The sequence below is a fragment of the Somniosus microcephalus genome, chromosome 1 (assembly GCF_052327205.1).
Source record: "Somniosus microcephalus isolate GS21.2 chromosome 1, FLI_Smic_1.0, whole genome shotgun sequence".
Lineage (NCBI taxonomy): Eukaryota > Metazoa > Chordata > Chondrichthyes > Squaliformes > Somniosidae > Somniosus > Somniosus microcephalus.
The window spans coordinates 22,770,391-22,792,460 of record NC_140987.1 but is presented as its reverse complement, the minus strand read 5'-3'; the positions used below and the strand labels follow the sequence as shown (position 1 = coordinate 22,792,460).

Sequence of the window (22,070 nt, the reverse complement as noted above, 5' to 3'; positions counted from 1 at the left end):
AGATCAGGGGAGCCATTTCACAGGACAAGTCTTGCAGACCACCCTGAAACTTTTAAGGATACAGGGAAAATGGCATGTGGCCCACAACCCCCAATCATCGGGAATAGTGGAAAGGATGAACCGGACCTTAAAGGAAAGGCTTAGGAAGGAGATAGGGGGGTACCCAAAGAAATGGGAGAGGTCCTGCCTCTAGTTCTCATGAATATCCGGGCCAGCCTCTCCAAAAGCACAGGGCACTCTCCCTATGAGCTGATGGCCGGTAGGGCGGTGAGGACCCCGACTCACGTGTTGGTACCGGTCCTGACCGAAGCCCAAATGAGGGAGGTCAACCGGGACAGGTTCGTAAAAGACCTACATGAGAGCTTGAGGAAAGTACAATGGGAGAGATTGTGTAGAATGGGCCGATACTCTCTGGAGTTTAGAAGAATGAGAAGTGATCTCATTAAAACATACAAGATTCTGAGGGGGATTGACAGGGTAGATGCTGAGAGGTTGTTTCCCCTGGCTGGAGTGTCTAGAACTAGGGGACATAGTCTCAGGATAAGGGGTCGGCCATTTAAGACTGAGATGAGGAGGAATTTCTTCACTCAGGGGGTGGTGAATCTTTGGAATTCTCTGCCCCAGAGGGCTGTGGATGCTGAGTCTTTGAGTATATTCAAGGCTGAGATCGATAGATTTTTGGACTCATGGGGAATCAAGGGATATGGAGATCGGGCGGAGTTGAGCTCGAAGATCAGCCATGATCTTATTGAATGGCGGAGCAGGCTCGAGGGGCCGTATGGCCGACTCCTGCTCCTAATTCTTATGTTCTTACACCATTCGGGAATCATGTTTGTGGTTGCAGAAATGCCTGTCTATGCTCCTAACTATGGAATCCCCTATGACTACTGCATTTCTGCTCTTTCTTTTTCCCCTGTGTGCAGTCAAATCTCTCGCAGTGCCGGGGGTTTGATTCCTACTGCATTCTCCCAAGGAGTCGGCACCCTCCCTGGTATTCAAAACTGAAAACCGGTCAGCGAGTGCCACTGGCTTGGGGGATTCCTGCGCTACCTGAGTCTTCCTCCTACCCTGTCTGGTGATCACCCACTCCCTCACCTCCTGCACCTTCTGTGCCAGTAGGGTGACCCACTTCCAGGAAACTCTCAAACTCCCTGATGCACTGCAGTGACTCCAGCCACTCCTCAAGCTCCGAATCTCACAGCGTGAGCTCGAGCAACTGGCAGAGCTTCGTGCACACCGTGATCCTGCTCTTGGATCACTGTCCAAACCCCCGGGTTAGAGAGAGGATAGCTCAGCCAGGGTCGCTCCTCTGATTACTATCCAGTGCCCCCATCGGAAAGGTGCATGTGTGTGATAGCATGGGCTTGGGCTTCGCTGTGAAAATTCCAATGGTTCAATAACCTGTGATCTTCACTGTTTAGACTCTTGCATTAAGAATGGCCGCATGAGTGAAGGATCGGAGAGGGCCCATTCATCGTGGAACAATACCGACCCCCCGCCAGAGCCAGCAGATTCAGGAGAGGGGACGTGAAGGCTACAGGCACCGCCCCGCGCTGGGTACATGCACTGCCCCGCGCTGGGTACAGGCACCGCCCTGCGCTGGGTACAGGCACCGCCCCGCGTTGGGTACAGGCACCGCCCCGCGCTAGGTACAGGCACCGCCGCGCGCTGGGTACAGGCAACGCCTCACGCTGGATACAGGTACCGCCTCGCTCTGGGTACAGGCACCGCCCTGCGCTGGATACAGGCACTGCCCTGCGCTGGGTACACGCACCGCCCTGCGCTGGGTACAGGCACCGCCTCGCGCTGGGTACAGGCACCGCACCGCGCTGGGTACAGGCACCGCCCTGCGCTGGGTACAGGCACCGCCCCGCGCAAGGTACAGGCACCGCCCCGTGCTGGGTACAGGCATTGGCCCACATTGGGTACAGGCACCGCCCGGCGCTGGGTACAGGCACCGCCTCGCTCTGGGTACAGGCACCACCCCGTGCTGGGTACAGGCACCGCTCCGCGCTGGGTACAGGCATTGGCCCACGTTGGGTACAGGCACCACCTTGCGCTTGGTACAGGCTCTGCCTCGCGTTGGGTACAGGCACTGCCTCACGCTGGGTACAGGCACCACACTGCGCTGGGTACAGGCACCGCCTCGCGCTGGGTACAGGCTCTGCCTCGCGTTGGGTACAGGCTCCATAAGCACTGATTCACGAGGAACATGTTGTCCTAATTGATCAGATCTTGTTCGGTCCAATCAGGTCACATTCAAACATGGCCTCTCCATTCGAGCAGGCCAGGACATGTAAATTTTGATTGGGGCAGAGGGGTGGAAGAGGAAAGACCCACCCCAAGAACTTTGGGCCGTGGAGCGGCCCTTAGCACTATTACTAGCTGGAGTATAACACGTGGGAGGTATCAGCGCTGTGTTACAGTGCACTTGGCTTAATACAGACCACTCCCATTACATGAGGCTCCATGATTCCCCTCTGAATACTTACTTCCTTCACAGGCCCTTTATCAGCACTTTACAGCAAAGAGCTGGGCACCTGTTCTAGGGTAGGAGACCAACATAACTCGAGACAGCCTGCCATTTTACACATCTGTGAGGTTTCCCTTGGCTGTCAGGTGGTACTTCTTAGAGGTGGACGGAGGTACTGAGTGGGGTGCCCGAGGGCTCAGTGCTGGGATTATTACTGTCTCTAACTTGCGTCAATGGCTTGGATGCAGAAACTCAATGTAAACTGGTCGAATTTGATGATGATATCAAACTAGGAGGAGCTCGGGAGCTGGAGGGGGCAGCTCCAAAATGATAGAATGCGGTGGACATAATTTGCAAGTGGGCAGAACAGCAGAAGGTGGAATTTAAAGCGTAAGGTACAGTAAACAAGAAGGAAAAGTAGATAAAACACATACTTCATGAATGGTGTTAAAACAGATAAGGATGATGCTGAACGAGACATAGGAGTCTCCGTCGGATGGACAGCCAACATGTCCAACCAATGCAGAGGAACAGTGAACAAAGCCCGTAATATGTTGAACAGCATCGTTAGAACAGCAGAATAAAAGTCAGAGGGGATAACGGTCACACTGTACAGGGTCTCTGGTCAGGCAGATCCTTGAGCGCTGTGTCCAGTTCTGGTCAGACCCACCTTGAGCACTGTGTCCAGTTCTGGTCAGACCCACCTTGAGCACTGTGTCCAGTTCTGGTCAGTCCCACCTTGAGCACTGTGTCCAGTTCTGGTCAGACCAACCTTGAGCACTGTGTCCAGTTCCGGTCAGACCCACCTTGAGCACTGTGTCCACTTCTGGTCAGTCCCACCTTGAGCACTGTGTCCACTTCTGGTCAGACCAACCTTGAGCACTGTGTCCAATTCTGGTCAGACCCACCTTGAGCACTGTGTCCAGTTCTGGTCAGACCCACCTTGTGCACTGTGTCCAGTTCTGGTCAGACCCACCTTGAGCAATGTGTCCAGTTCTGGTCAGACCCACCTTGAGCACTGTGTCCAGTTCTGGTCAGTCCCACCTTGAGCACTGTGTCCAGTTCTGGTCAGTCCCACCTTGAGCGCTGTGTCCAGTTCTGGTCAGTCCCACCTTGAGCACTGTGTCCAGTTCTGGTCAGACCCACCTTGAGCACTGTGTCCAGTTCTGGTCAGACCCACCTTGAGCACTGTGTCCAGTTCTGGTCAGTCCCACCTTGAGCACTGTGTCCAGTTCGGGTCAGACCAACCTTGAGCACTGTGTCCAGTTCCGGTCAGTCCCACCTTGAGCACTGTGTCCAGTTCTGGTCAGTCACACCGTGAGCACTGTGTCCAGTTCTGGTTACCGAGACACAAGGAAGATATTCAAGTGCTGCAGATGATGCTGAGAAGAGGCACAAATCGAATTCCCAGATTTAAGTGTCTGGGTTATCGGCAACGTCTGGAGAGACCTGGCCCTTTTTAAATTTACCTCCTAACTCCCTATATTCAGCTTTTAGGACCTCATCCCGGTTTTTACCTATATCGTTGGTACCTGATACACTATCAATTCCTCATAAAAGACAGAGAGTTAATTAACAGGCTTTTATTAGCAAAGAACAGAGCATGCCTCTCGTGGTTGCCTGGTATCCAAAAGGGCAGGGGGCTGCAGAGCAGTCACCTTTATACCCGGGCATGTGGGTGGAGCCAGGGGCGGAGTCAGCTGAGGCATGCATAGGCACAACAGTGTGCAACAACAACTACAACAGCAACAATAACAAACAGTGGTTTACCACATTCACTCCTTGTTTAAAATTGAGTCCGGCGGGGTGAAGTGTACTAAAAGTTCGTGTAAACTAAAAGTTCGTGTAGTTAAGTCTATCAGGTGGCCTTGTATGCCGTCCTGATCGTCGTAGCAGCGGCGGTGATGATACAGCATCCAACGCCGAACCTGGCGTCTCGTTGATGAGAGGTTGCGTAGTCAATGGCGGGTCCTGGGGCTGCGGCATGCCGTCTACAGGGGTCGGGATGTGGGTAGTGGTGGGTGGCGATGGTGGTGTCTCAGGGGCACCCGAAGGTGCGAGGTCTCGTGTGGAGACAGTGTCCTCCCGCCCGTCCGGGTACGCTACGTAAGCATACTGGGGGTAGGCGTGGGTAGTGTTGGGTGGCGAAGGAAGTGTTTCGGGAGCACCCGAAGGTGTGAGGTCTCGTATGGAGACTGTGTCCTCCCGCCCGTCCGGGTACACCACGTAAGCATACTGAGGGTTGGCGTGGAGGAGGCTCACCCTCTCGACCAGGGGGTCCGTCTTATGGGACCTCACGTGCTTCCGCAGCAGGACGGGTCCTGGAGAAGTCAGCCATGTCGGTAACGAGATCCCCGATGTGGACTTCCTGGGGAAGGAGAACATTCTCTCATGAGGGGTGGCATTGGTGGCTGTACAAAGCAGTGACCGAATGGAATGGAGCGCCGCAGGGAGGACCTCCTGCCAGCGAGAGGTCGGAAGGCCCTTAGATTTCAAGTTTAAAAGGACTGCCTTCCAGCCCGTCGCATTCTCTCTTTCCACCTGGCCATTCCCCCGGGGGTTGTAGCTGGTGGACCTGCTTGTAGCAATACCTCTCGCGAGCAGGTACTGACGAAGTTCGTCGCTCATAAAGGATGAGCCCCTGTCGCTATGGATATAGCTAGGGAAACCGAACAAGGCGAAGAGGTCATTCAGACATTTAATGACCGTGGTACTGGTCATGTCTGAGCAAGGGATGGCAAACGGGAAACGGGAGTACTCGTCAATTATATTGAGGAAGTACACATTGCGGTCAGAGTAGGGGAGGGGCCCTTTAAAATCGCCGCTCAGCCGCTCAAAGGGGCGCGTGGCTTTGATCAGGCTCGCTCTGTCTGGCCTATAAAAATGCGGTTTGCACTCGGCACAGATTTGGCAGTTCCTGGTCAAGGTCCTGACCTCCTCGATGGAGTAGGGCAGGTTACGGGATTTGATGAAATGGAAGAACCTGGTGACCCCCGGGTGGCAGAGGTCATTGTGGAGGGTCTTCAGTCTATCAACCTGCGCGTTGGCGCATGTACCTCGTGATAGGGCATCTGGGGGCTCATTGAGTTTCCCGGGCCGGTACAAGATATCGTAATTGTAGGTGGAGAGTTCGATTCTCCACCTCAAGATCTTGTCATTCTTGATTTTGCCCCTCTGCTTATTATTAAACATAAAAGCAACTGAACGCTGGTCAGTGAGCAGGGTAAATCGTTTTCCGGCCAGGTAATGCCTCCAATGTCGCACAGCTTCCACAATGGCCTTAGCCTCCTTTTCGACAGAAGAGTGTCGAATCTCGGGGCCCTGGAGGGTGCTTGAGAAAAAGGCCACGGGTCTCCCCGCCTGGTTAAGGGTCGCAGCTAGGGCAAAGTCGGATGCATCGCTCTCCACTTGGAAAGGGATGGACTCATCCACTGCGTGCATTGTGGCCTTCGCAATATCTCTTTTTATGAGAGTGAAGGCTGCACATGCCTCTGCTGTCAGGGGGAAGGAGGCGGACTTGATGAGGGGTCTGGCTTTGTCCGCATAGTTGGGCACCCACTGAGCATAGTACGAGGAAAACCCTAGGCATCTCTTCAGTGCTTTTTGGCAGTGGGGGAGGGGGAGCTCTATAAGGGGGCGCATCCTGTCGGGGTCGGGGCCGATGACTCCGTTCCCCACTACGCAGCCAAGAATGGCAAGGCGCGTGGTACGAAACATACATTTGTCCTTGTTGTATGTTAGGTTCAGCCGCTGGGCCGTACGGAGGAATTTCTCTAGGTTAACATCATGGTCCTGCTGGTCGTGGCCGCAGATGGTGACGTTGTCTAGATAGGGGAAAGTGGCCTGGAGCGCGTTCTGGTCAACCATCCGGTCCATCTCCCGTTGGAAGACTGAAACCCCGTTGGTGACGCCGAAGGGAACTCTGAGGAAGTGGTAGAGACGACCATAAGCTTCAAAAGCTGTGTACTGACAGTCCTCAGCCCTGATGGGGAGCTGGTGGTATGCCGACTTCAGATCAATCGTCGAGAACACCCGGTATTGTGCTATCTGATTGACCATGTCAGATATGCGGGGGAGTGGGTATGCATCCAACTGGGTGTAGCGATTGATCGTCTGGCTGTAGTCGATAACTAGGCGCTGTTTTCCGCCAGTCTTCACCACCACCACTTGTGCTCGCCATGGGCTGGTGCTACTCTCAATAATCCCTTCCTTCAGGAGTCTCGCTACCTCGGATTTAATGAAACTCCTATCCCCGGCACTGTAACGCCTGCTTTTAGTAGCGATGGGCTTACAGTCGCGGGTGAGGTTAGCGAACAAGGAGGGGGGGAGACTTTAAGGGTAGAGAGGCTGCAGATGGTGTGCGGCGGGCGATTTAAAAGCTGCTGGCTGCAGACTGTGAGTGGGGGGAGCGGTCCGCCGTACGCCAATGTGACACTTTTAAGGTGGCACTGAAAATCCAACCCCAGTAGAACGGCAGCGCAGAGATGGGGCAGGACCAGAAGTTTAAAATTTTTGTATTCTGTGCCCCGTACCGAAAGGGTCACCACACAGTAGCCACCGACATCCGCTGACTGGGCTTTGGAAGCCATAGAGATCTGATGGCGCGTCGGCAGGACCTGGAGAGAGTAACTGCGCACTGTGTCGGGGTGGATAAAACTCTCCGTGCTCCCGCTGTCAAAAAGGCAGGTAGTGGCGCGGCCGTTTACCGTAATGTCCATCATGGACCTGGACAGTTGATGAGGGAGAGATTGGTCCAGCGTCACGGAGGCCAGCGTATGGTCAAGCGAGTCGATGTGGTCGTCAGATGAGGCGGTGGTTGAGTCCGGGTCCCCCGTGATTGAAGTTGGAGGCGTCCAAGATGGCGGACAAAATGGCGGCGCCCATGATCCCGATCCCCACGCGGCTGGGGGAGCCCAAGATGGCGGACAAGATGGCTGCCCCCACGGTTCGCACGCGGCGCTGCTGGCGTTAGCGGTTTTGCCTTTGCAGGCGCTGACATAGTGTCCATTCTTCCCGCAGCCGGAGCAGGTGGCGTTTTTCACCGGGCAGCGTGCTCTGGGGTGTTTTGCCTGGCCACAAAAATAACATTTCTGTGCCTTGGACATCGCTGCAGCAGTTGGAGGTGGCGGTCCCATGACCCAAGGTTGCGGTGTCCACGGTGCGGAGCGGTTAGGGGAGAAAGTGTCCATATTCCTATGGGCCGCGTCGAGCGAGAGCACGAGGGACACTGCCTTTTTCAGGTCTATTTCTCCCTTCTCCAGCAGTCTCTGCCGGGAGTAGTCGGACCTTAGACCCGCAACGAAAGCATCTCGGATCAGTCCCTCCGTGTGTGCTGCGGCTGATACTTCTTTGCAATCGCAGCCTCGGCCGAGTATCCGCAGTGCCCATAGGAAAGCCTCCACCGATTCCCCGGGCTGCTGTCTGCGGGATCTTAAGAGGTGCCTGGCATAGACCGTATTTACCGGGCGTGCGTATTGCCCTTTAAGCAGATCGATAGCCGCCGCGTAGGTCGTCGCATCCTGGATTAGAGTATAAACTTGGTGGCTCACCTTTGAGGCCAGGATTGTCAGCTTGTTTTTGTCTAGGGTCACAGTTGAGGCTTCCAGGTAAGCCTCGAAGCAACGCAGCCATTGTGCGAATTTGGTAGCCGAACCCGCTTCTTGGGGGTCTAGGTCCAGGCATGTTGGTCTGAGGGCTCGCAGCAGCGCCTGCTGCTCAGCGTTTGGCGCCGTCGGTTGATGCAGCTCCTGCTGTTCAACATTTGGACCCGACATTTTGCTTTGCTAATAAAATTGATGCACTATCAATTCCTCATAAAAGACAGAGAGTTAATTAACAGGCTTTTATTAGCAAAGAACAGAGCATGCCTCTCGTGGTTGCCTGGTATCCAAAAGGGCAGGGGGCTGCAGAGCAGTCACCTTTATACCCGGGCATGTGGGTGGAGCCAGGGGCGGAGTCAGCTGAGGCATGCATAGGCACAACAGTGTGCAACAACAACAACAACAATAACAAACAGTGGTTTACCACAGTACCTATATGCACAACGACAACTGGCTGTTCACCCTCCCCTTCCAAAATGCTCTGTAGCCGCTCCGAGACATCCTTGACCCTTGCACCAGGGAGGCAACATACCATCCTGGAGTCTCGTTTGCGGCCGCAGAAACGCCTATCTATTCCCCTTACAATAGAATCCCCTATCACTATAGCTCTCTCGCTCTTTTCCCTCCCGTCCTGTGCAGCAGAACCACCCACGGTGCCAGGAAGTTGGCTGCTGCTGCCTTCCTCTGATAAGCATCTCCCTCACCAATATCCAAAGCGGTATATCTGTTTGAGAGGGGGATGGTCACAGGGGACCCCTGCACTGCCTGCCTGCTAGGGGGCATAATTTCAGAATAAGGGAGCACCCTTTTAAATCGGAAATGAGGAGGAATTTCTTCTCAGAGGGTCGTGAATCTGTGGAATTCTCTTCCCCAGAGAGCTGTGGAGGTTGGGTCATTGAATATATTTAAGGTGGAGATAGACAGATTTTTGAACGATAAGGGAGTCGAGCGTTATGGGGAGCGGGCAGGGAAGTGGAGTTGAGGCCAAGATCAGATCAGTTATGATCTTATTGAACAGCGGAGCAGGCCCGAGGGGCCGAATGGCCGACTCTTGCTCCTATTACTTATGTTCCTATGTTCTGATGAGCCCACCTATCCTCTGTATTCCCTTGGTGCGTTTCTAATAACCCTGAATCCCATTTGTTGATAAGAACCTGTCTAGTTCCTTCTTGAAACCCATTCAGGTTTCTTGTTCCATTATCCTGTGCTTTTAAAATCATCTAGCTGTTTGATTTAGGAGTCTGCATGGCCCAGTGGTAGCACGTAATCTAAGCTGACACTTCAGTGCCATACTGAGGGTGTGCGGCACTGTCGGAGGTGCCGTCTTTCGGATGTGACGTTAAACCAAGGCTCCATCTGTCCTCTCAGGTGGACTTAAAAGATCCCATGGCCAGTATTTTGAAGAAGGGTAGGGGAGTTCCCCTGGGCCAACATTTATCCCTCAACAAATATCACTAAAAAAAACATTATCTGGTCATTAGTTCGCTATTTGTGGGAGCTTGCTGTGCGCAAATTGGCTGCTGCGTTTCCTACATTGCAGCAGCGATTACACTTTAAGGAAGTGCTTCATTGGCTGTAAAGTGCTTTGGGATGTCCTGATGTTGTGAAAGGTCTATCAATGCAAGTTCTTGATGCACTACTCAGAAATTGGAGGGCGTAAATCAAAATTGCCTTGTGCTATTCTTTACCTGGTATCAACATTGGAAAGTTGGTCTTTGCTAAATTCAGCAGCAACGTTTCAGTCGGTCCTTTATCATTCAACATTGTCCTTGTAATGACCAGACCCTAAACTATTCACCCATTTTTGACAGCAGCACATGGATTGGATCTCACGGTGCAATATCCTCACTGTTTTAAAAAAAATCAATTTGTTTGTGTTTCTAGGCGACACGTGTGAGCATGTTTGTCTATCAAGCTCCAATAGCTCACGTTTGCAAATAGAAGACAATGGGGTAATAAAACCAAGTAAATTAATGTCGGGAGCCGGATAAGAAACAAAAAGGAGAATAAATCTCAGGATTATCATCCAGGGTCATTTCTCACCTTGAAGAAGGAGCTGGCTTGACATCTGTTGCGAGGGCGGATTGAAGGTTATCGTCAGCAGCTGTCCAGTGAAGGGGCAGTGTTACTTGTGTCCATTGCTTCTTTCTTAGTATTACTATTTGGCATCTCATTCTACTCTCTAAAGTGCCTCGGGGCACTAACCATGTGAACAGTGTGTTATAAACCCAGGTTATCTGGGGAGATTCCTGGCGCTAAACCGGGGAGGCAGTTCCCAAAATAGTCATTCTCAAAGTCAATTGAAAATGAAAGTTCTTTAAACTTCCAGGGAGCGAAGGGTTAACACTATGCTGATTGGTTGTGAGTTCTAAGACCTGTGATTGAAAGGCGATCCAGTCGTTTCTTGGCAAGCCGTGTGGTAATGAGAGTTTGGGAGTTAAGTACTTCCAAAATAAAGCCTATTATAACCCAAGTTAATTACTGTGCCATTAATGTGCAGCCATTCTGTTTGTTAAAGTGTTATTTAGACCCACTTGTGCCTCAGTAGTCAGTGATTATTCAACAGGTTTCACATTCTGCACGTGTGTGTCTTGGTGCCACCCACAATTATCAACGCGTGCTATTATTTTATTTTGTCGTGGTATATAAATGGCGTGAGTCACACAACACGAGTCGCCATCTCTGATTGGACGTATTCCCGGAGCTTTCATCACGTGACCTGCTGGATCCAACCGCCTTTTTCCCCCGTCTCCAATATTTTTATAAATGAATGAAAGTGGTCAAAGAAAATGGAAATAAAAAATCATTTTCTTTAATGCCCTGGTGGCTTTTATCCCAGGTTTGCTCAAAGCTGCAATTGGGAATGATAGCATAGTGGTTATGTTACCAGACTAGCAATCCAGAGACAGACTTAGATTAAACAATCTGAGAGACATGAGTTTAAATCCCACCACATGGCAGCTGGGGAATTTAAATTCAGTCACGTAAATAAATCTGGAATAAAAAGCTACCATCAGTAATGATGACCATTGGGTTGCGCTAAAATCCCACCTTGTTCACTAATGTCCTTTAGGGAAGGAAATCTGCTGGCCTATATGTGACTCCAGACCCTGCTGGCCTATATGTGCTCCCTGTGGGAGCACCTTCTCCTCACGGACTGCAGCGGTTAAAGAAGGCAGCTCACCACTACCTTCGCAAGGGCAATTAGGGATGGGCAATAAACGCTGGCCTTGCCAGCGAAGCCCACATCCCATGAACGATTAAAAAAAAATCCAGGAGATTAAATTCCTGGAGACTCCGGGACATCCTGCAGAGTTGGAAACCCAACACACGACTCTGCCTCTCAGTACATGCCAAGTGTTGCCTTGTTTCCCCCGCTCAATTCTTCACTCCCAGCCCCTCCCCACTAGTATTTGTTTTTGTACCAATTCACTACTTTGTTGGTTAATTGTGTTTGGAGGAGTTCCTTGACGTGGCCTGGGACTTTGAAAGTGCCACTGGTGTTTTAGTGACTGAATAAGCCCAATCCAGGTTTTACTGACTAGGGGATTTGGCAATTTAGTTACTGGAACTTTGGGGATCACATGACAGAATTCCACCAACTTATAATTCCATCCACTGTAACTTTCAGAAGGGAATTAGGTAAATGCTTGAAAAGGAAAAATTTGCTGGGCTACGGGGAAAGAGCGGGAGACTGGGGCTAATTGGATAGTGCATTCAAAGAGCTGGCAGAGGCACGATGGGCTGAATGGCCTTCTGTGCTGTATGATCTTGGCCAGTCTCTGAGAGGACATTACCAGTTACAGCGAGTTAGTGGTTAGTTTACATTGTCATGTGTTGGGAGTTGGAGAGCAAATGGCCAGAGGTTTTTCCTGAATTGGCCATGTTTCTTTTTCTGTTTCCAGAGATAGCGTAACTGGTAGGTGGGACGGCAGCATGTGCGGCCCTACTGTCTACTGGATGGGGTGAGCTTAATGGGCCTGATAGTCTTCATCTGCTTTTGTATGTCTTTTTGTATGTTTGTATGTGCAGACTGGGGAATCAATCTGGGTCCAGCCTAGTGTGTGGCTCAAAGAGTTCACCCAGTCAGTAACTGAGCCCAGGGACAATCAGAACTCATCTCTTCCCCTTTCTGTTCCCTTCAATGATCCGTGCACAAATCAGGAGACACACAGTAAGTTTGTTCATTTTCAATCCACGTTTATTTTCAGATGTTAAACTTCTCACATTTCAGTTATTGAAAGATGACTTGTACACGAAAAGACTCTCTGGTCCATCCAGCCTTGTCCATCGCAATATATGGAGCCCCCCACCATGTGATCTCCTGGGAGAGGCGAAAAACCAGACATAAAAACCCAGGCCAATTTGGGAAAAAAATCTGGGAAATTCCTCTCCGACCCCCTTAGGCGATCGAAACTACTCCAGGAGATCATTATGGCCCAAATATTCTAAGACAATTACTTTCTCACTTCAACTCTGCTAACATCAATTGAACACAATCCCCGGGAGCCTGGTCTTCAACAATCTCCAGTCTAGTTCTGTAGCAGCAGTCACAAACCCAATATTCAGCGATGACGAGAAACTGGTTGGCAGGTTGTCTAGAGTTCCCACTTCTGTCGTTCCAGGTTGAACGAAAACTGTCCCCAATCTTTTCTTTAAAGTGTTAACTGTGACACCGTTTAATTTGCTGGGAACATCCGTTCCTAAACATTGGGGGTGGAACGTGGATCAAATTACCGGGATGCATCGGCACAATTTGCCTGGGGAAAATCTCTTAAGGCGTGACCTTCCCTGTTAAGACATATTGTTAAGACGTCCTAACTTTGAAGGACAAACCCACTTGTTTTTCCCCTCCCTCCCCGACTCCCATGCAGTGTTAACTTTTAGCACACCCCAGAACCCAGTTTGTTGACACCCAAAGACAACCCAGAACGAGGAAAAGACATACCAACACTCCCCACTAGACCCAAGAGACAACCAGGTGGGTGGCAAATGCCGCGTCACTTGAAGAATGAAGAGGAGCTTACAAGGGAGCAGCTGACATGGGAACAGCTGACAAGGGAGCTGTGATCTTCATTCAGGCATTCTGCACACACTGCTGGCGACTAACCAAGTAGTACTGAGGACGAGGAAGGTGGAGGTACTTGTATGGGAACAGAGGCTTAAATGACCAAGACAGACACAATAAAGTGAGCATTACCCAGGAGTGCCGCACTGCTGGTATACCCTAATCTGACGGGCATTCCATCTCAACTGCCAGGCCATCAATCAGAAGCTGGCAAGATCCAAATCCAGATCCTGACGGTTCAGCTTACTGTTTGGATCTGGCGCTGGCGCCCGTGAATAACACCCACTTTGATCTATTTGTCCTGGGAGCCGGAGAGTCTGTTCGCTTGCAGGTACGGTCCGCCCTCCTCACCCTGAGTACCAGTTGGACAGTGTCCAGCAGTGTGTGGAGGATGTCAGAATGAAAAATTCCCTAAAAAAGGTAGGGTCCTCTATACTCTAAAAATGACTTGGATTTCTCCCGTGGGCTCCTGAAATCAAAGTGTGTATTCAATACCCGGGTGTCCCTGAATCACGGTTTGTGAGGTAACTAAAGGGTTAACCAGAACCACCACCTGCTGCAATTTCCTGGAGCATCCTGGAGATCAGGCAACCCTGAGCAACAGAATCCAGAAACAAAAGCACGAAAGACTGTCGGGCCTCCGCCCTGACTGCCTGAGGTCCTCCAGCAGATTGGTGATTATCCGGTGATGCGAGCAAGTCGATCGACCTGGTAAACCCCCCAAGTCCTGAAGATGTTCTGGACTACCTCAGTGTGGATCATCCACTAGTTAGGGTGGACTACAGAGCAGCTGAGTGTGCCGACTGTTGTGTTGTCCTCCCCGGGCCAAATGTGGCACCAAGAGTGTCACCCCGTTGTTCAAGCACCAATGGGAAGCAACGCGTCATCTTGACAGAGGGACCCAGGAAGGAGGGTCCCACCCTGTTTGTTGACTTACCGGACCCTTGTCATATTGTCTGTCTGCAGACACACTGACTTACCCTGCACCGAGTCTGAAAGTGGAGATGTCCTATTATACCGTTCATACCCCGAGCCTGTTGAAATGCCAAGTGAAATCACTGGCCGAGAAGACCATTCATCCTGAATGTGGCTCCCACCCATATGTCAAAGCATTAGCTGAAGAGCCTGATGGCTGTAGCACCAATGTATGGAGAACACTGTGCTCCCAGGACCACCAGCTCTAGTTCAGATGCTGCGACAAAGGAGACCTGTGGATACATTACTGGCAGAGTGATGGTCATCCAGAAGGCTCAACTGGAGAAATACCCCCAACAGTTGAGCCTTCTGGATGACGATCACTCGCTCTCAATGTGGATGGTAGAAGACCTGCCAGTATGCCCACTCGTAGATGATTCTTCTGATGGACAAACCAAACATCCAGAGTGATCCACTTCCACAGGGAAGTACTGGAAATAGCCCACCCACACAACTCTGAGGTGGGCTATCCAGGCATGATCACTGCTGGGGGAGGTGGAGCTGGACAGGGTCTCGAATGTTACTTGTGAGCTACCTGCATTCCAGGTCCTAATCTGGAATGACGGGCTAGCAAGATACAAAGGACATTGTGCTCCGGATAAGGCCTTGAATAGGCTGGTGGGGGTGAATGGATTGGTGGTGGTGAGTGGATGGTGGTGGTGAATGGATTGGTGATGGTGAGTGGACTGGTGTTGGCGAGTGGAAGGGGCCTATAGATGGGGTGGGCTAAGCTACAAAGTGAGCAGTGCCCCCCCACCCTTGTGTGTCAATTCGGGAATGCCTGAACGTTCTGCTACAGCAGATCCTCCACTTGCTCGCCAAAGAAGCCCTCAGCACCAACGGGCATCTGCAGAACCTGAAGGATCCCCAAGGTGTGAGGACAAACTAAGTGGCGATGCAAGATCCACTGGACGATAGATTCTGCTCCTACATTGAGAGCACCCACACAGTCTGCTGCTGCAGCAGATGCTCTCTGAAGGTGGTCCTCTCTGGCAGGGATTGCTCCCTCAACTCACATACTGGTCAGTGAAGCCAGCCCCAGTGGATTTGATGGCAGGGAATTCAGGATATGCGCCAAACCCTGCAGGAAGGTCTGCCAGACCCACATGTCCCACCAATTGGATTCTGGTGGGTGGAACAGGACTAGTTTCCTGGGCAGTCCCCTTCCTTCTGAGGCTTTCACGACTGAAGTTCACCAGATGTACCAGCGAACCTTAAGTTGTGAGGCAGAGTGGCGGGGCTGTCTACCTTGGCCATAACTGTGGCGCGCCTATCAAGTCCGCCCAAACTGCCTTGGAAATTGGGAGGGGGAATCCAACAAAGGTCGATGCCTGAGGCCTTTGCAAGACCCCAGGTAAAGACTCAACCCCCACAAGTGATGGGACTTCCGGAACTCACAGTTTCAGACTCGAAGTCACCCTTGTTTTGAATACATGGAAAAACCTCAACGCACGGAATCCGTGGTCAACTCAGGCTCCCAGTTTGGTTTCTGGAGCGCACGCACCCTCCCTGGGAGTGCCTCTCGAGTGTCGTAGGGAGCGGCTGAAGGTGGGTCCACAGTGGTGGGTGGGAGCCACAGATCTATAAATAGAGATCTGCAGCTGCACTCACCAAAGTGGACATCACCCGCAGCATAGGTGACCCTGTGTAGGGTCGAGTCCACTGAGGGTGGTGCCCCCAAATGAGCTGGCGCCAACTGGAGACTAATGTCCCGGGGCTGCGTTGGTGTCACCAGAGGGGACGGATGCCTCTGGGGAAGGACACACCAACAGTAGCTGGTGGCGCTTGGGGGAACCAGCCTGATTCTGGCACCAGTAGGCACGGACACCTCCGAACCAGCTGGTGCCAGAGGAGGACTCTTCCTCTATCCTGGGAGGCCTCAGTACAAGTGGTACCGGGGTTTCACCCGATGTAGTTGACTGGGATGGATTGGCTTTAACCAGCTCATCCCATTCCACACCATCGAGGCAACAACCGGAGCGTCCACCCTTGAGACTTTCCTGTTCAGTCCCAACACTTGGACCACCGGTCGACATCGGTCGGAGATGACTGTATGGACTGGGCCCTATCCAGTGCCAGTGCAGTTAACCTCGAGCAATGCCGAACTGAGCCTGGAGTTGGAGCAGGGTTGGTGCTTGATGCCGATGCGGGCACCTGAGGGCTGGACATGAAGGTCCGGCCCAGGGGAGAACTAGGGAGGAGGGAGAGGGGCCGTGGGAAAAATTTTTAAATGGGAAAGAAACGTGCCAGAAGGGAAAGAGTTGGTTTAACACCATCTCCAATCATTGGCTGCGAGTTTAAATGGATGTTATTGGCCGTCAAAGAAAGAAATTAGAAGATGTACAGTTGACACTAAAGAAATGGATGAGAAAAGGAAAGATGGGTTGAGGGGTATTTCAATGTTGCTGTTTCCTCCTTTGTGGTATCTCTGCTGGCATTGATGTGATTTTGGTCAGGATGTGTGATCCAGTTGTCTTTGTGGTTTTGTTACTGACAACTTTAGTCTGTTGGTAGTTTGATGAAACCGTCCATTTCCTCTCACTCGTCCTGACACCAACCTGTACCTGTGGCAGAAGAAGAAATGACAAAAATCACTGGATTGCAACAAGGACAACGACCGGCATTTTATCGCTCCCCTCGTATAGTAAACCATATAACCTGTAAAAGGATTTGTCAAATTCCCTTTAAAAAGTCAACACCTGGGCCAGCGTCGAGCTGTGTGGGCAGGTACCAAGCTCGGTCAAGGCAGCTCCAGTGGCATTACTGCCCAGGAGTACATTCTTCGAGTCCTAACCCTGAGCTCTCAGTACTGGTGAACACTTTGAGAAACTGATTATTCAGTTGTTCTCTCTCCCTGTCAGCCTCTCCTCTTATTTAGACCCGTTCATTCAATACCAATCACTGGTTTCAAGAGGGACGCTCTTGACTTTTTAAATGGTCGGGCTGAGCTGTCCCACAGACTATCCCCGTGTCCAGGACAAGTTGATCAGAACAACCAGCATGTACTGACCTGCTTTCAGTTTCCAGGATTTGAGACTTTATATCTGCACGGATTTTGCTGTAATTGACTCTGACTTTCACGGGGAATGATACAAGCTGGAAGTACAGCTCCAAACACAGTTAGTCACAGTCAGTAAATAGTTGTCTACATTTACAGATCAGGGAGTGAGCATTAAACTCCAGGACTGGGAGGAGCCGGTCAGTGAGGAGTGGGGCTCAGTAACCATCAGTAACCAGGCTCCGGGACCCAGACTACCTATGAGCAACGCTATGGAAGAACTACCAATAACAAACTGAACTATTCCACCTGACTGTGCATCAATATTACTGTATCTGATAAACTGTTCATATTGCTCATTATGACTTTCACTAATAATACAAGATAAACAGGTAAAGACATAGAAACATAGAAGATAGGAGCAGGAGTAGGCCATTCGGCCCCTTGAGCCTGCTCCGCCATTTAATGAGATCATGGCTGATCATCCAAATTCAGTACCCTGTCCCTGCTTTCTCCCCATATCCCTTGATCCCTTTAGCCTCAAGAAATATATCCAACTCCTTGAATATATTTAATGAATTGGCCTCAACTGCCTTCTGTGGTAGAGAATTCCACAGGTTCACCACTCTCTGGGTGAAGAAATTCCTCCTCATCTCTGTCCTAAATGGCTTGCCCCTTATCCTTAGACGGTGACCCCTGGTTCTGGACTCCCCAACCATCAGGAACATCCTTCCTGCATCTAGTCTGTCTAGTCCTGTTAGAATTTTATAAGTTTCAATGAGATCCCCTCATTCTTCTAAACTCCAGCGAATATAAGCCCAATCGACCCAATCTCTCCTCATACGTCCATTCCTGCCATCCCAGAAAGACAAACCTTTCAAAGTTCACGAATTCTGTCCAAGCCGCTGGTTGATGATGTTTCAATTGTTCGTGTTGTCTTCACAGAGCAAAGCTGTTCAGGCGTTCGAGCCGACCGCATTCAGTCTTAGACAGACCAGCCAGTTCGTCAGACTCAGTGCAGCTCCCTTGCATTCACAAACTGTTTATATCTCCTCCTGGCTCATATTTATCTACTTTACAAAGCTATTGTGATGTCTCATCTCAGTGTGAGGGTGGGGCTTACTCTGTGATGTCACGGTTTGACCCGTCCAATCAAAGTGGCCTCACCTTGAAACTATACTTGTTTCGCTAGAAAGCAATAACAGGTTTCCATGTGGTTATGACCCAGAGCACAGGGTGCGTGGGCGATGGGCAGTGATGGGATTGTTTGCCTTCTACCAATTATGTTAAGCAATTGCATACATTTAAAGCAACAGGAGTCGGCCATTCAACCCCTCGAGGCTGCTCCAGCATTCAATTAGACCATGGCTGCTCTGCACCTCAAATCCATTTACCTGTCTTTGATTGATATCTCTTGATCAACTTAAGAACAGGAGGAGGCCTTTCAGCCCCTCGAGTCTGTTCTGCCATTCAATTCAAGCATGGCTGACCTGTATGTTAACTCCATTTCCCCGGCTTGGTTCCACATCCCTTAAAACTCTTGCCTAACAAAAATCTATCAATCTCATTTCTAAAGTTTTCAATTGACCCCCAGCCTCAATTCCGCTAGCCTTTGGGAGAAGAAGTGCTTCCTGACATCACATCCCTGACCAGGCTAACTCTAATTTTAAGCTCATGCCCCTTTGTTCTCGGTTTCCCCGCCAGAGGAAATAGTTTTTATCGATCTACCCTACCAACTCTTTGAACATCTTTAACACCTCAATTATATCACCGTTTAATATTCTATACTTGAGGGAATACAAGCCCAGTCTGTGCAACCTGTCCTCATAATTTAGCCCTCTGGAAGTCCACACATACAAGATCCAGAGACACTCCCTTGTCCATGTTACTGACCTCCTCCGAAACGTTATTAGATCAGTCAGACATGACCGGCCCTTCACAAATCCATGCTGACACTCATTGACTACCATTTAGGACTGAGATGAGGAGGAATTTCTTCACCCAGAGAGTGGTGAACCTGTGGCATTCTCTACCACAGAAGGCAGTAGAGACCAATTCATTAAATATATTCAAGAAGGAGTTAGATATATTTCTTAAGGCTAAAGGGATCAAGGGATATGGGGAGAAGGCAGGGACAGGGTACTGAATTTGGATGATCAGCCATGATCGCATTGAATGGCGGATCAGGCTCGAGGGGCCGAATGGCCTACTCCTGCTCCTATCTTCTATGTTTCTATGTTTCAGAAGCTCACGCATTTTCCTATATGATTATGTTGCTGGGGTTTAAATACTGTCCTTTCCCCTCTGGGACATAGTTTGAATCTAACCCACACTAATGCAATGAGAGTCTCCCCTTTCTGCTGGCTGTAAGGGTTCTATGTAAAATGAGTTTCTCCATTTTGACCCAGTTTTTAGTGGCGATGGACCCACAGCACAAAATTGGCACTAATTTGACACTAAATGGTCATTCTCAGGAATGCCACAGGAGTACAGAAATAGGAGGGATGGGACAGCGGAGAAATAAAATCAGACTAAGGGGGTTTGGAATGCATGTGTGTAAATGCAGAATGTGGCAGATAAGATTGAAACATAGAAATATAGAAGATAGGAGCAGGAGTAGGCCATTCGGCCCCTCGAGCCTGCTCCGCCATTCAATGAGATCATGGCTGATCATCCAAATTCAGTACCCTGTCCCTGCCTTCTCCCCATATCCCTTGATCCCCTTAGCCTTAAGAAATATATCCAACTCCTTCTTGAATATATTTAATGAACTGGCCTCCACCGCCCTCTGTGGCAGAGAATTCCACAGGTTCACCACTCTCTGGGTGAAGAAATTCCTCCTCATCTCAGTCCTAAATGGCTTACCCCTTATCCTTAGACTATGACCCCTATTTCTGGACTCCCCGGCCATCAGGAACATCCTTCCTGCATCTAGTCTGTCCAGGCCTGACAGAATTTTATAGGTTTCGATGAGATCCCCTCTCAATCTTCTAACCTCCAGTGAGTACAAGCCCAATCGACACAATCTCTCATACGTCATTCCTGCTGCACTCCTTCCATGGCAAGAACATCCTTCCTCAGATAAGGCGACCAAAACTGCACACAATACTCAAGGTGCGGTCTCACCAAGGCCCTGTACAACTGCAGCAAGACATCCTTGTTCCTGTACTCGAACCCTCTTGATACGAAGGCCAACATACCATTTGCCTTCTTAACCGCCTGCTGCTCTTGCATGCTTACCTTCAGCGACTGGTGCAGAAGAACACCCAGGTCTCTTTGCACTTCCCCTTCTCCCAATCTATTGCCATTCAAATAATAATCTGCCTTCCTGTTTTTGCCACCAAAGTGGATAACCTCACATTTATCCACATTATAGTGCATTTGCCATGTTTCTGCCCAATCACCCAACCTGTCCAAATCGTACTGGAGTTTCACAACATCCTCCTCACAGCATACCCTCCCACCCAGCTTTGTGTCGTCTGCAAATTTGGAGATACTACATCCAATTCCCTCGTCCAGATCATTAATATATATTGTGAACAGCTGGGGTCCTAGGACCGATCCTTGCGGTACCCCACTAGTCACTGCCTGCCACTCGGAAAATGACCCGTTTATTCCAACTCTTTGCTTTCTATCTGCCAACCAGTTCTCTATCCAAGTCAATACCTTGCCCCCAATCCCATGTGCCTTAATTTTGCAAGATAATCTCTTATGCGGGACCTTATCGAAAGCCTTCTGAAAGTCCAAATACACCACATCCACTGGTTCTCCCTTATCTATTCTACCAGTTACATCCTCAAAAAATTCCAGTAGATTACTCAAGCACGATGTACCCTTTGTAAATCCATGTTGACTTTGTCCGATCCCGTCACTGCTCTCCAACTGCTCTGCTATGACATCTTTTATAATGGACTCTAGCATTTTCCCCACTACCGATGTCAGGCTTACCGGTCTATAATTCCCCGCTTTTTCTCTACCACCTTTTTTGAATAGTGGGGTAACATTAGCTACCCTCCAATCCATGGGTACTGTTCCAGAGTCTATCGAGTTCTGGAAGATGACCAGCAATGCATTGGTAATCTGCAGGCACAAGTTGCCACATGGGAATATGCTAAAGTGGCATTAACGGAGACCTGGCTCAAACAAGGGGAGGAATGGGAACTTAACATTCCCAGCGACACTGCATTCAGGAGAAATAGGGAAGGACAAAAAAAGGAGAGAGGGTGGCAGTATTGATCAAAGAAACTGTTACAGCCCTGGAAAAGGATAATATTGACCCGGATTTTGCTGTAGAAATAACTGCTATTAAGGAGTAAATTGGACAGCAACTTCCAACATGCGCTATTAAATGTGGAAATCAGGAGGTTTCTGCTCGAGTTGCCTTACTCCTCCAGAAGCTTCGATACACCGGTATCTCCCCAGAGACTCACCATTCAAACACATAGAAGCCCGTGAAGTTGCGGTACTTATGTGATAGATACCCACAAAACACGCCAGAAAAGGTTAGGATTTGTCCATTCCAGTGTAAGTAATTTTTTAACGGCGCGATAAGTCTTAATTACTGCCAAACAGCATCTCTGGCCCTGAAAATTAACTTTCACAAATGTGGAGCCTCATTCCTTCAATTATTGTTGGCGATATTAAAAAAGTTAAGTACATTTTACTTTAACTTTTTCTTTGTTTCTTTAGCTCTCTCTCTTAATCCCATCTTTCTTTCCCTCTGATTAGTTAAGGAGACGCACAGTTGCTTTCCCTGTTCACACCGGTCCCAGATCCCCTGTAGAGGACATGGCGCTGTTTTGGCTCTCTAATAACGCACATTCTAGTGCAAAAGCCCACAGAAAGTCTGTGGGTAAGTGTAATGAATGGCTAACGCCGCTTGTTCACTGCTGACTGCACAATGCATTGTACTTAAGTGTTCAAAGACTGAATCTATGTGGTTAGAGATAAGGAGCA

At 50.0% G+C, this 22,070-nt stretch overlaps 1 long non-coding RNA gene across 1 annotated transcript; it reads right to left on the bottom strand.

Annotated features, from left to right (window-relative positions):
• Window positions 1–12,252: 12,252 nt before the first annotated feature.
• LOC147123987 (uncharacterized) lies at window positions 12,253–18,446 on the bottom strand. Its single transcript, XR_015074972.1, has 2 exons — window positions 17,989–18,446; window positions 12,253–16,680 (listed from the first exon to the last, which is right to left on the bottom strand). It is a non-coding gene; the product is annotated as an uncharacterized LOC147123987 (long non-coding RNA).
• Between the last annotated feature and the right edge of the window lie 3,624 nt (window positions 18,447–22,070).